Genomic DNA, 16,450 nt, shown 5'->3' on the forward strand with positions numbered 1-16,450 from the left:
AGTTTGAAAATGTAATTAAGTGAGTGCAAATTGGGCCAAATTTTTTACTTTTCCTCTAGATTCAAAAGAAAATTTATGAAAAGAAGAGGTTTTTATTTCTCCTATTTTTTCCCTTTTTGACACTATTGAGAATCTTAAAAAACCTCAAGAATCACATTGTGTAAACTAAACTAAAGAATGAAATTATGAAAAGTAAGATTTTTTATAAAAATCTTCCTTTTTATACAATATCACTATTATATTATATTTTTGGATATAATTCTAATCAGTTATGGATGAAAATATTATGCTTTCTCTTTTTTTGACATTGTTAAAAATATTAAAAAACTTCAAAAATCATATTTTTTTTATATTTTCAACAAAAAGTACATTTTTTAATCTTAAAAACGTCATGTTTGTTGAATTATTATAATTAAATAAAAAGCAACATATAAAATTACTATGTTTTAAAGGTAAATAATGTAGTTTGAAAATGTAATTAAGTGAGTGCAAATTGGGCCAAATTTTTTACTTTTCCTCTAGATTCAAAAGAAAATTTATGAAAAGAAGAGGTTTTTATTTCTCCTATTTTTTCCCTTTTTGACACTATTGAGAATCTTAAAAAACCTCAAGAATCACATTGTGTAAACTAAACTAAAGAATGAAATTATGAAAAGTAAGATTTTTTATAAAAATCTTCCTTTTTATACAATATCACTATTATATTATATTTTTTGATATAATTCTAATCAGTTATGGATGAAAATATTATGCTTTCTCTTTTTTTGACATTGTTAAAAATATTAAAAAACTTCAAAAATCATATTTCGTAAATCAAATTAAAAAACTAAATGACAAAAGTAAGATTTCTAATAAGAATCTTGCCAGAATCGAAGCCCCCTAATTAAAAAAGATAAAGGTAAATTTTACCATGTTAACTCAAAAACTTGAAATAAACTAAAAAGAGGATGAATTGGTTGATAATAAAATTTTTAAAAAATCAATACTAAATAATACAAATTCTGCAAAATAATTTTTCTAAGCAAATGAACTTAAAACAATCTTAAAAAAACAAGAGATAGAGATAAAGAATTAAACACCAAGATTTATAGTGGTTAAGTCTTTCTTTTAAGCACCTATATCTTCTCCTTTAGCCTCACTTGTCAAGAAGTTCAATCCACTATATATTGTAAGTTACAACCTAGCTTCTCAAAGCTTTAGACTATCAACACCATAAACTCTTAAGATTTATCCTCCTCCTTAAGCTTACAATGTCACAATACAAAATTTCTGAAGTGTTTTGCAAACTTAAAGAACCTCTTTAAGGTTAAGTGTTTTCTAACTTGAAGTACAAAGTAATATCGACAAGAAGATTTAAAAAAAAAATACAATGAGGATTTTTTGACTTTTCTCTCTTTGAGCTAGTTTGAATGTTTGAACAAGATGGTTGGTGGAGGTAATAAGTTCTCATAGCTTTTCATGCTCTTAATTTGTAATGGAAACCTTCATTTATATGTAGAAAAGAGTAGATAGCCATTGCTTTGCATTTAATGCTTCAAACCTATAAAATATCAGACAAGAAAATAACCGTTGGGGCTTTCTAGGCATCAGGGGATTGATCTCCTAAAGATTGATCGGGTTAGCTAAAGAAAAGCCCATTTAATAAAAAACACCTACCCGATCGATTAGGTAGTATACCTAATCGATCCAATACTTAGGTGATCGATCCCCATGTGGGCATCCCTTTTGTTGATTTTAGACCCATATTTGCAATCTGTATAAAAAATAAATCGATCCTTTTAAGAGGGATTGATCGGTTATGTTCCAAATCCTAACCAATTGATCCTTATAGGGAGAGGATCTATTGGTTCTTGATAAATTTCTAGAAGTTTAGCTTTTAGAAGAAAATAGATTGATCCATTTGGCCAAAAGATCGATCGGGTAAGGGAGAGGATCGATCCCTTCTATCTAAAATATGCCATAAACCCATTATATTTCTAAAATTTGTTTGTTTTAGTTCCTAAATGAATTTTGACAAGATAAAAGGCTTAAAAAAATGTTCAATTTGAGATTAAGAGAATTTGATTCAAGTTAGGCAAAATTTTTTTTTATCAATTCAAAACTCTTAATCAATTTAAGGTTAACAATCTGTCCCTTTTTGATATAACAAAACCAAGTGAAAAATTTGCTTAAAAACATTTTTTCATTTGAAAAATAAGCTCCCCTTGAATTTAAGCATAAAGAAATTTTAAAAGACTTTAAAACAACTAAGAATAAGGGTACAACCATCAATGTCAATATCATCAAGTATGAATTTTTCATACCATCAAGATCATCAATCAAATAAAATTTTTCATACCATTTCCTTTCCTGCTTTTTGTCATAGCAAAAAAGATAAAGTCAATCAAAAGAATATGGCAATCAATTCAAGGTTATACCAACTCAATTTCATAACTCAAGTTCATACCAATTTCAATGTCAAATCATCAAGCAATATACCAATTTCATAAGCCAAATTTCAAAGTGATATAGCAAATATCATAATGAAGATGAAATGTATATTTCATTAATATAAACATCAAATACCAAAGTTTGATAAAAAAAACATAATGCAAAGTGTTTTTAAGGAAAAATTTACAACATAAAAAAATAAAGATGTGGGAAAACATTTGAAGAATGGCATTAGGATGGATCATTGAGGAGGAGGTGGAGAATGAGAAAAATAAGGAAAGTGTTGCTCCATTTGCTATTGTGCATTTCGAATGTGTTCAATATCAGCTATAACTTAGCGAATTTTGGAAACTAACTCTTGTTGGGTCATTTCCATATTTTTCAATCTAGATTCATAGTTCTAACCACTAAGTGTAGACTGTTCATTTGAAGTATAAGCATATTTAAAGCTCTTTAGGTATTAAATGGTAGGATAGAAGGTTCTCTTTTATGTGCATAAGGAATATCTAGGGTATCATGTTTTTCTCATTCTTCTTGTATAGCTTTAATTTTAGTTTTTCTAAATCCACAAACCAGTTGCATTTTGGGTATTACCCATACTATGTAGAATAGAAGCACCAAGAATGTCGAATAGATCATTAAACACAATCTCTTTATCACATATAGTATTAATATTTAATTTTTTAAATGATTACTGATTGCAACCCTGTAAACTAAGTTGTAGTTTCTGTTTTGCACTACCCTTATCATATCACGAAAAATAAAGTTCACTAGATTAGGTTTTTTTGCATGTTTGATTTTGTACATCTATCAATAATCTTGTTTTTTAATGGTTGAGTATTGAGTGCCAAAATGTGCCAATACAAGAGTGACTATAAAGTGTAACAACCTATCATACATTGAAAGTCTAGTGGCTTTAGTAGGAGCAAATCTTAAATTGTCATTTTTAAATATATCTTGAGCTAGTTCTAGCATGTCACACCTAGTGTTAGTGTCTCCCTTATCATCTAGCATAAAGGCATCAGCTAACAATTTCTTACTAACTACAATTTTTTTACCCATCATATAGGTTTTTAATCTATCATGATAATATCTATTTGTAGCCCTTTCAATTTCAATGCAAGTAGCATTGTTATAGAACACTTTTACTAGATTCTCATCCACAATTCCATCCACACATAAATAGTTCATCTAGCCAAATCTCTTAAATGCATGCAAATAAAGGACTCAATAGATTATAAAAATTTAAAAAAGATTACCCTTCTATGCTTGACCTCCTCATGAACAAAGTGTGCTTTATATCTTTCCTTAGCATCAGGATTTGTAAAATTTTGATTGAATGAAAGCCTAATTGATGAACTAGAGGCTTCGTTTATAGGATTCCTCCGTATTCTAACATTTTCTTTAGTCTTTGGTGCCATGAAAACAATGGGATAGTTGAAATAGGTAGGTTTATGTGAAATTGATGGAGAAATTTATGATTGTAGGTAATAAGTAGTAGAATATGTTTGAAAGAGGTAAGAAAATTGAGTACATGTAGTAGTTTCAAAAAAGAGATCAATTTTCTAGAGTGAGAAGAATGTGTGGAGATTTTTATGTGATTTAAAGATTTTTAAGGATGATTTTTGCAAGAAACCAAATAGAAATGAACCAATTTGTAAAAGATTTTGGTTAAAAGAGATGAATTTTGAGAGAAAATTGAGTAAGAATATTTAAGGTTTGAAGAGAAGGTATTTGGAGAAGAAGAAGAAGGGATGAATGAGTTGGAATGATCGACCAAGGAACAAGAGAAGACCCAATTTTGAAAAGTCAAAACGGTGCGCATAAGGCAAGTTTTGCATGACTAATCGATTAGGTGTAAAGAGGGATCAACCAGGTAGGTTTGCCATGAATCGATCAATCAAGTCCATAAGGGGATCGATTGATTCCCCACATTTTTTACTTAATTTGGCTAGTGGATAAAAAATCAATTGATCCAATCCAAGGGGGATCGATTGGTTCCTCAGTGTTTTCCATTTAATTTGGCTACTGGATGAAAAACTAATTGATTCGGTGAAAAAGGGATTAATCGGTTTCGCATATAGCAATTTTTTAAAATAATTTAAAAAATCATGCAACATGAACATTAAAATATGTACATACAATTACAAATATAATCATACACAAGAAAAAAAAAAGCCAATATAATACATTTGATCAACTAAGGTAGCAACATTCATCATACCATTAAGAAATTCATTTCAAGGAGCATTTATCATACCAAGTTCACCTCAATTGCATAAAATCTATCCTTATCAAGAGGCTTTGTGAAAACGTTAGCTAATTGATGCATGATGTCAACATATTCAAGTATAATATCACTTTTTTGAATATGATCTCTAATAAAGTGATGCTTAATTTCAATATGCTTAGTTTTAGAATGTTGAATTGGATTTTTGGTGAGATTTATGACACTAGTATTATCACATTTAATGGGAATATGATCCATGATAATTTCAAAATCTTTTAATTGTTACTTAATCCATAAAACTTGAGCACAACAACTACCAGCCGCTATATATTTGGCTTCGGTTGTGAATTGAGCAACATTGTTTTGTTTCTAGAAAAACAATGATGTGAGCATATTCTCAGACAATTGACAAGTACCGAAAGTGCTCTTTCTATCAATTTTGCAACCTCCAAAATTCACATCAAAATAGGCATGTAAAGCAAAAGATGAACCTTTTGGATACTGTAATCCTAAAGTAAGGGTGTCCTTAAGGTATATAAAATTTTTTTTAACATCAGATAAATGTGATTATTTAGGTGATGATTGAAATTTAGCACATAAACATACACTAAACATTATATCCGATCTACTTGCAGTAAGATATAGTAATGAATGAATCATAAACCTATATAATTTAGAGTCAACACATTTACCTCATTCATTTTTATCAAGTTTTATTGAAGTGCTCATAGGTGTTAAGTAAGGCTTTGATTCTTCTAATCCAAATCTTATGAGCAAATCTTTAATGTATTTACCTTGATTGATGAAGGTACCATATTTTGTTTACGTTACTTGTAATCCCAAGAAGAATGTAAGTTCTTCCATCATGCTCATTTCAAATTTACCTTGCATACTCTTAGCAAATTCTTGACAAAAAATTTCATTAGTAGCATTAAATATGATATCATAAAAATAAACTTGTACTATGATAATGTCTTTTTCTTTTGTTTTTATAAAAAGTGTAGTATCAACCTTCTCTCTATTAAAACCATTTTTAATTAAAAATTTTGGCAATATTTCATACCAAGCTTTAGGAGCTTGTTTTAAACCATATAAAATTTTTGTCAATTTATAAACATGATTTGAAAATTTAAGATTTTCAAAACTGGGAGGTTACTTTACATACACCTCTTCATTTGTAAAACCATTTAGAAATGAACTCTTGACATCCATTTGAAGAAGCTTGAAAATTTTGAAACATGCAAATGCAAGCAATATTCTAATGGCTTTTAACTTTGCAACCGGGGCATAAGTTTCATCATAATCAATTTTTTCTTCTTGACTATACCCTTAAGTTACCAACATAACTTTGTTTCTAACAACATTGCCATGCTCATCCATTTTATTCTTAAAAACCCATTTCGTGTATATAGTAGGATGATCACTAGACCTAGGTACAAGATTTCATACTTGGCTTCTTTCAAATTGATTCAATTCCTTTTGCATAGCCAATATCCAATGATCATCTCCTAAGGCTTCATCTATGTTTTTGGGTTCAATATAAGATAGAAAAGTAACATAATTACACATATTGTAAGAAGATCTAGTTTTTACCCTTTGAGTTGGGTCACCAATAATCTTACTATCTTTGACATATCTCTTTTTTTTATGGTGATTTGGTTCTTTCTCTATATGTTGTGGCTTCTCTAGAAACTCATCATTTTTTTTTTGAATGTTCTCCTCAATGTCATGTGATGCATCGTTGATATATTCTTGAAGTATACCTATAACATCATTATCAAGGGGCACATTTCTCGAAGGTGGATTAAATTCATCAAAGATAATGTATAGACTTTTCAACAACTAATGTTCTTTTATTAAAGACTATAAGCTTTTGAATTCAAAGAATATCTTAGAAAAAATTTTTCATCACTTTTTGCATCAAATTTTTCAAGATCATTTTTTTCATTGTTTAAAACAAAACATTTGCAACAAAAACAATAAAAATAACTTATGTTAGGCCTTTTTCTCCTAAAAAGTTCATAAAGAATTTTCTTCAAAATTGGCCTAATGATAGCTCTATTTGTAATATAACAAGAGGCATTTATGATTTTCACCCAAATATATCTAGGTAAATTATTTTCACAAATGATGGTTCTCGTCATTTCTTTTAAGGTCTTATCTTTTTTTTCTACTACTCCATTTTGTTGAGGAGTTATATGAGCAAAAAATTATGGCTAATACCATTTTCACTACAAAACACATTAAAACCAAGATTTTTAAATTCTTTTTCATGATCACTTCTAATACTAGAAATTGAATAGCATTTATCATTTTGTATTTACTTGCTAAAAGTGATGAATTTTTCCAAAGCTTCATTTTTTGAATGCAAAAAGAGAACCCATGTGAATCTAGTAAAATCATCAATAATAACGAACCCATATCATTTTTCATTAATACTCATTGTCCTAGTAAGACCAAAAGATCAATATGAAGTAGTTGAAAAAGTCTAGTAGTTGAAATATAATTCTTAGGTTTGAAAGAGATTTTTTTATGTTTTTCTTGAGCACATGCATCACAAACCTTGTCATTTTCATATTTCAATTTTAGTAAACCAACAATCAAATCATTTTCAGACAGTTTTAAAATTACATGCATGCTTGCATATCCAAGTCTTCTATGCTAAATCCAACTTTAATTTTCTTTTTGAGCCATAAAATAAACATTTTTAGAGAAAAGATCATCTAGATGCAATACAAATACATGAATATTTTCTTGATGATGTCCAATAAAAACAAGTTTGTTAGTTTTGATATCAATCACTTGACAACACATGGATTCAAACATAACTTTAAGTCCTTTGTCACATAATTGACTAATACTAAGTAAGTTATGTTTGAGTCATTTTACAAGTAAAACATTTTCGATAGTAGTAGAAAAATTGTTACCAATAAAGACAATCCCTTCAATTTGACCTTTAAAGTTGTCACCAAATGGAACATGTCCTTCACTTTTAGCTTTTAAGTCTTTAAAAAGAGTCTTGTCTCCAGTCATGTGTTTTGAGCATCCACTATCAAGGTACCATGAATTGTTTTTGCTTGAATTTGCTTTGTAACAATGCTCATCCACCTACAAAAGCACAATTAAATTTTTATTTTGGGTACCTAAACTTTCTTGGATCTTTGAGTGTTAGTACTAACAATTCTTATACCTTTTAAAATTCATTTCATTTTAGTAATCTTATTTTGAGTTGTGCTAACTTTTTTTGAAATCCACACTTTCCTAATGAGTTTACTTCTATAAGTGACTTTCTTTAAGGAACAATATTGTATAGAATGACCCAATTTATAATAATATACACATATGTTGGATGAATTATTTGGGTTAATAAAGAAATTCTTTAAATGATTCTCTTTGTTACCACCATTATAACTTAATCTATCTTTATCAAAGAATGTTTTTTGTGTTTCAAGCATGTCATTAAGTTTTTGATGTCCCATATAGAATTTAGAAAAAAGTTATGCAAATTTTCATTTTTGTTTGTTAAATCGTTAACATTCAACTTTAAGAGCTCAATTTCATTTTTTAAGTCATCTTTTACTTTAGTTAAGAGTTCATTTTTTAGTTTCAAGTTAGAGATCATTTTTTTATATTTCATGTTTATATTCTCAAATTCTATGGCTAATTCATCATAAACATGTTGTAATTCATTAAATGTGTATGAATTTAAATCATATGGATTAGAAGCTACCTTGGGCTCATCAAGAGCCATGAGACATAAATTGGCTATTTCCTCCTCATTTGATTCATCATCAGAGAAGTCATTATCATTTCATGTTACAACCATTGCTTTCTTCTTTGGTTTTGTCATGTTTTGCTTTTTTCACAAAGGATAATTGAATTTAATATGACTCAGTTTGTTGCATTCATAGCAAATAATCTGATCCCTTTTTTTTCTACTTGATTCTTTTTTTATCATTTCCTTTTGTCGTCTACTTCTACTTGAGAACATGTTTATCCTCATAAACTCTTGAATTTTTTTGCAAACATAGCCATTTTTTCAACTTTATCATCCACTTATTGTCTAAAAACTTTTTCATCTTCTTAAAAGGTTGATTGAGAGTAATGCCATCTTTTTTTATTGGTTCTTATCCCCTTTTAAGCTTCATCTCATAGATTAAGGAGAAAGCCTATTAGTTTATCTAAAGAAAGTGTTTAAGGATATTTAGATTTTTCAATTGTTGTTACCTTAGCTTCTCAGCTTTTTGATAGGCTATTTAAATTTTTTTTACCATTTTCACATTTGAATAAGTTTTTTCAAGAGCCTTTAAACCATTAATGATGTCAGTGAAGTGGTTTGACATTTTAGCAATGGTTTCATCTGATTTCATTTTGAACAACTCATAATCATAAGTGAGTATGCCAATTTTGGTCTCTTTCACTTGATTAGTAACTTCATGAGTGATGGTTAACTTGTCCCAAATTTCTTTTGCATTTTCACATAAAGAAACTCTATTATACTCATTAGGTCGCAATGCATAAAAGAGTGTATGCATTACTTTGGTATTGAGTTGAGTTATATTTATATCATTGACATTTCATTCACTCTTTTGCTTGATCACCTCCCTACCATCCACCATTTTCATTAAAATTTAACGGCCATTTACAATGACTTTTCAAACTTCATAATCATTAGCTTGAATAAACAATTTCATCTTAGTCTTTCAATAGGAGTAGTTGTCACTAATAAAGAGATGAGGTTTTACAATTGAATGGCCTTCATTTTCAAAAGATATAGTAACTATTTCATTTACCATGAGACATACTTCTTGTTGCTCACTGTATTTGTTGTAGCTTGAAGATGGTTGCTCCACATTGATCGTTATATTTTTTTGAGTCATTTTTAGGATCACTCTTAGGTTATTAGACTTATTAAAAAGAGTACTAGCTTTGATACTAATTGTTAGCTCAAAGACTTGAAATAAACTAAAAAGAGGGTGAATTGGTTGATAATAAAATTTTTAAAAAATCAATACCCAATAAGTATAAATTCTATAAAATAATTTTTCTAAGCAAATAAATACAATAAATGAAAGTAAACTAACAATCTTAAAAAAAATAAGAGATAGAAATAGAGAGTTAGACACCAAGATTTATAGAGGTTTGATCCCTCTTTTAGTCACCTACGTCATCTCCCTTAGCCTCACTTACCAAGGAGTTCAATCCACTATGTGTTGAAAGTTACAACCTAGTTTCTCAAAGCTTTACACTATCAACACCATAAACTCTTAAGGGTTATCCTCCCCCTTAAGCTCACAATGTCACAATACAAAGTTTCTGAAGTGTTTTGCAAACTTGAAGAACCTTTCTAAAGTTGGGTATTTGTTAACTTGAAGTACAAAGCAATATTGACAAGAGGATTTAGAGAAAAACTAATACAAGAAGGATTTTTTGCACTTTTCTCTCTTTGAGTGGGTTTGAATGCTTGAACAAGATGGTTGTAGAGGTAATAAGTTCTCTTAACTTTTTATGCTCTTGATTTGTAGTGGAAGCCTTCATTTATATTTAGAAAGGAATAGATAACCATTGCTTTGCATTTAATGCTTCAAACCTGTAAAATATGAAACAAGAAAATAGCCATTGGGGCTTTATGGGCATAAAGGGATTGATCCCCTCATATAGGAAATCGATTGGGTCAGTTATAGGAAAGCCCATTTTATATGTGAAAATACTTACCCGATTGATCCGATGCTTAGGTGATCAATCCCCTATGTAGGGGGATTGATCCCTTTTGTTGATTTTTAACCTATATTTGCATTCTGTATAAAAAACAAATCAACCCTTTTAAGGGGAGATCGATCGGTTATGTTCCAAACCCCAACCAATTGATCCCTACAGGGAGAGGATCAATTGGTTTTTAATAAATTTCTAAAAGTTTGGCTTTTGGAAGAAAAATGGATCAATTCATTTAGTTAGGGGGATCGATCGGGTAAGGGAGGGGATCGATCCCTCCCCTTAGGGGATCGATCCTTTCTATCCAAAACATGCCATAAACCCATTTTATTTCTATAATTTGTTTGTTTTAGTCTGTAAATGAATTTTGGCAAGATAGAAGGCTAAAAAAATGTTCAATTTGATATTAAGAGAGTTTGATTCAAGTTAGGCAAATTTTTATTTTGTCAATTCAAAACTTTTAATCAATTCAAGGCTAACATACCACTTTACTATATTAGACTCCATATTTACCACTCTAATTTTTTATACAATATCGTCGTCATATTTTATTTTTTTGATGTAATTCTAGTCATTTATGGATGAAAATATAATATTCCATCTACACTAAAGAATATTTCTTTAAGAATTTTAATTATTTTTTAATTTTTATTATATTAAAAAAAATACTTTATTTCAAAATTATAAATAAGGATAATAAAAATAATTAATTTTTCTAAAAATACCAATAACATCATTTATTTTTTTTCATTTAAAATATAATCTTATTCCCCAAAATTTTTAATAACCAATATTTTGAAAAATAATAATATAATTAAAAATGTCCCTTATTTAATATAAATATGGATAATATAATTAATTAAATAAGAATAAAATAATTAAATATTTAATAACAAATATTCTGATAGATAAAGAAATAATTAATATTGTCTTTTATTTAATAACAAAATTTTTTTAATAACAAATATTATGATAAAATTAAGAAATAATTAACAACGTCACTTATTTAAAAACAAATAAGCATAATATAAACAATTTAATAAAAATAAAATAATTAAATTCTTGGTTAAAACACTAACAATGACTAATTGTATAAATGGCATTTTTAAATAAATTTTTTATTAAATTTTTTTTGGGGGAATAAGATCATTTTTTAAATGAAAAAATAAATGACATTTTTGGTATTTTTAGAAAAAAATAATTATTTTTATTTTGTTATCATTATTTAGAATTCTAAATGATGTATTTTTTATTTTTCACATAATAAAAAATTTAAAAAAATCATTAAAATTCTTCATCGAAGATTCTTTAATTTACATAGAATATTTTATTTTCATTCATAGATTTGACTAGAATTACATAAAAAAATGTAATAGGATGGTAAAATTGTTAAAAAAAAAAATTGGAATGATAAATATGCAACTCCCAATATAATAGAATAGTACATTTGAGCCTTATACCATGTAAGGATTTGCAATGATAAAGGAGTTAATTTGAAAAAGATAATCTCAATGAAATTGGATTGAACAAGGTAGAGTAAAAGAAATCTTATTGATATAAGTCTCATATAAGAAGCTGCATGAAATCGATGCCAATAAATTTGGAAGCAATTGTTGATTAATTCAAACTTGCAAAAGATTTTTTTACAATAACAACCAAATCAAACAAATGTCTTTGGAAACATAATTTACTACTGTGATGAAACTTAGCACATCAGGAAGGTGACATGATGCTGGGCATGAGAAAGGTTAAGCTGATGAAAGATGTGGGAAAGCAGAAGGAAGTTGAGCTGGCTAAAGCTTCTATAAGTTCTGGAAGGATCATGCAGGTGGCACTTGCTACAGAGAATAATACAGGAAGCGGTATAACGGTTACTAAGTTGACAGGTTGACTAGTTAGTTATGAGGATGGTGGCTAATGATTGTTGGTTGTACCAACTATCCTAGTTTTAATCATTTTAGCTCCTTATTGTTAGGATCATGATGTAAGTAATGAGAGAATATAAACAAGTTTATGCACATATTGAAAGTATGAATGGAAATTTCTGAATTCTTTTCTCAACTTTTTGGTCTATTATTTCTTCTTTTCTAGTCTAATATTTCTTCTTCTTACTACATCACAAATTGGTATCAAAGCCTTTTAGATCCATTGGCATTGGGAAAGAATAAAAAACAAAGCTCAATGGCAGAAAGTACCAGGCTCAATGTTCTTCATGAACAAATGCAATCTTTTCAGGGACAGAGGCAATCTTTTCAAGAGCAATGGGATTCCATTCGAGCTTCAAAATCACATGTTCCTAAATAGTGGGAGGAGTAGCGGATGAGCCTTGAAGATAACCTTGAAGCTAAGCTTGAGGCTAAGTTTGCTGTGAATTAAAAATACATTACTCAAGTTCTTGATCTGTTGACACCAAAAGAAGCTGCTTAAGTTCAACTAGAACCAGGAGGAGTTTCTAATGTTGCCAAGTAAACATAACTTTTTAGTCTAGAAAGGCAGGTAAGGCCCCTATCGAAGTAATAGTAATGGATGATCAAGGGAAATACATTTACAAGTCTAATGAACTTCGACTGTTAACTAAGAATTAGCTTGAAACCGGTGGCTATTTTTCTCCAAATAGTGTTAGAAATACTTCCTATACTATAGGAAATTCTTTTTCTTGCAGACCAAAACAGAACTACCCAATTTTAATGGGACAAATCCTAGAGATTAGCTTAGAAAGTGTCATAAATATTTTACCATTTTGTCTATCTCTGCTCATCATAAATTGGAAATGCTGTTATGTATATGACTGGAAAAGCTGAAATGTGGTTTGATGGTTACGTCATGCAATGAAGAAGAATAACTTGGCAAGAGTTTTCCACTAATTTATGCCCTGGGTTCTGTAACAGAACCTAGTTAGATATACGAGAGGAATTCAACATATTGAATCAAAAGGTATCTGTGGAGGACCATCAAGAAATGTTTGAAGAGCTTAAACCATGCATGTTACAGTACAATCTTTATTGGACTGAAGATTACTTTGTTTCTAGTTTCATTGGTGGTCTCACAGAAGAACTGAAGGTCAACGTTAAAGCAAATGAACCAAGCTCCCTTATTGCTATCTACAAATAAGCTAAATTACATGAACTATCCCTTGAATTTAAAAGTAAAAGACACTATCATTCTTAAGCTTATATTCACCCCAAATATTGGCCCTTATCCAAAACCAATCTATTGTTCAGTCAACCAAACTAAAAACTTGCTCAAAATCCCTACCAAATGCCACCGGACAGCAGCTTATGGAGCAAAGGACGACTTACAATTTATACTTTAAAAGTGGAGACTAGTTTGTTCCAGGTCATATTTGTAAAACTAAACAAATAAATGTCCTTACAGCAGATGAATTGGAGGAGGAGGAGGAACAGGAAGTTACAGATGAAGAAAATGATCAGTTGGTAGCTGAAGGGCAAGATAATTTTGACGGTCTACAAATATCCATCAATGCTTCCATTGGTAATCTGGGTCGTAGCACCGTCAGAATTGAAGGGACTATTAGAGGTAAATCTCTCAATATCGTCATAGATAGTGGTAGCACTCATGGTTTTGTGACTTGAAGATCGGCAAAAGATAGTGAAGAGGTCGAGCAAACCTATCCTTTGGCTGTAACAGTAGCTAATGGAGACAAACTCTTTAGAAATGCTAGGTGCAAAGAGTTACATTGGGTGATGCATGGGCATACATTCTCACATGATTTAAGAGTTCTACCAATGGAAGGCAGTGACATGGTTCTCGGTGTTGATTGGATAAAAAAATACAACCCTCTAATATTTGACTTTAATGACTAATCTATTACATTTCAGAAGGAAAGATAGCCAGTTACCCTAAGGGTAGTTAGAAGCAAACTGACCTTAAGCTAATTTGAAGCAAAATGTTACAAAAATAGGTTAGCAAGGAGCTTGATCTATTTGGGGAACTTTAAATGATTAGTATGGATAGTGTAGGAGAAGGAACACCACTGGAGTTGCATGATTTAGTCATAGCCTATTTGGACATATTTGAAGAGCCAACCAAATTGCCACCTAAGGGGTCCCACGACCATGGCATTCCTGTTAAAGTAGAATCCCAGCCTATCAAACTCAGGCCTTATAGCTTTCCCTGTCATAAAAAGGTTGAAATAAAGAAACAAATTTTAGAAATATTAGCTTCTTTCGTCATTCAAACCAGCGAGAGTCCCTTTGCCTTTCTCTGCCTATTGGTCAAGAAGAAAGATGACTCTTGGAGACTTTGCATTGATTATAGAAAGCTCAACGCAATGACAATTAATGACAAATTTCAAACTCTAGTAGTAGAAGACTTGTTGGATGAATTAAAAGGTGCCAACTATTTTTTAAAAAATTAACTTAAGGTCTAGTTATTGGCAGATCCGAGTCAGAGATGAAGACATTCCAAAAACAGCCTTCGGAACACATCATTGGCACTATGAGTTCAAGGTAATGCCCTTTGGGCTTACAAACGACTATCTACTTTTCAATCATTGATGAATGATGTGTTTTCCTTTTACTTAAGAAAATTTGTGTTAGTAATTTGATATGATATACTTGAATATAGTGTTACACTAGCAGAGAAGTTCTATCTCAGAATAGACTTTTCGTGCCCAAATTCTTCTGTCATCTGTTTGAAAAGAATATTTGGGGAAGGAAGAACAGATTGTTTTTTGAAGAATATTTTTGCTATATTCCATTATATTAATTCCTGTTTGGAAATAATATGGAGAAGAGTTGGAATACTTGTGAATCGCCTGGTTTAGCTGGTCAGGGTTTTCAATGGCTTTTGCTGGTTGTTCAGTAGGAGGACCAGAAACAAGTTTTTCAACCTCCCACATTTGATATGGTTGATAGAATTTTTCTCTGATGAAAGATCCTATCAAACTATGGATTTTAATATATATATATATATATATATATATATATGTAGAAGAAAAATTGATCGTTTTGAGATTTTATGAAAGCTGGGAAATTGGTGACATGTTGAAATGACCATGTTTCACATTTAAGGCTTGTTTTTGAAATACTAATCTAACCAGCTGTTTGCTAAGAAAAATAAGTGTTTTTTTTTTTTTTGCCAGAGACAAGTGAAGTACCTTGGTCACATTATATCTGCCAAGGAATGGCTACTGATTGAGCCAAGGTAGAAGCTATGATAAATTGGCCCCTGCCTAAAAATATGAAGTTCTTGAGAGGATTCCTAGGCTTAATTGGCTATTATAAGAAGTTCATCAAAGGGCATGGAGTGATAAGCCAACCACCGACAGCCATGTTGAAGAAAGATGGTTTTGCTTAGACTTCTGATGCAATGACATATTTTCAGCATTTAAAAGAAGCCATGAGTAAAGCACCAAATTTGGCATTGCCTTTTTTTCATATCCCTTTAGCCCTTTTGCTTGAAAATAGATGCTTGTGCTACTGGAGTTGGTACAGTCTTATCATAAGAAAGAAGACCAGTGGCTTACTTGAGTAAAGCTTTGGGACCAAGGCATGTAAACTTGTCCATTAATGAGAAGAATACTTAGCCATTCTGATGGCTGTAGTAAAGTGGAGACACTATTTTTAAGAAGGGCCGTTTATCATTAAAACTAACCATAAAGCCTTAAAACACTTGTTAGAAGCCTTAAAACACTTGTTAGAACAAAAGCTACCAACAACCATAAAAAAAAAAAGAAAGGAAACTATTAGGGCTAAACTACTCAATCCAGTATAGAAGGGCAAGTTGAATGTAGTCACATATGCATTGTCTATGCAACTTGAAGAGGAAGAGAAGTTACAAAGTCTAAATGCTACTATTATTATGCCGAGATGGCTCACTGAAGTTGAACAGAGTTATAAAGGGGATATAATGGTTCAGAAAAAGATCATAGCTCTTACAATCAACCCTACCGAGGACCCTCACTATTCATTCACTAATGTCATACTCAAGTTTAAGGGAAGAGTTTACTCAGGAAGCCAGGGAGAATTCAGGACTCAGATTTTACAACTATTTCATGACTCTCTTCAAGGTGGCGATTTAAGGATACAAGCCACTTATCACAGGCTCAAACTTTAT

The sequence above is a fragment of the Durio zibethinus genome, chromosome 24 (assembly GCF_047325235.1).
Source record: "Durio zibethinus cultivar Kanyao isolate XHJ-2024 chromosome 24, ASM4732523v1, whole genome shotgun sequence".
Taxonomy (NCBI): Eukaryota; Viridiplantae; Streptophyta; class Magnoliopsida; order Malvales; family Malvaceae; genus Durio; species Durio zibethinus.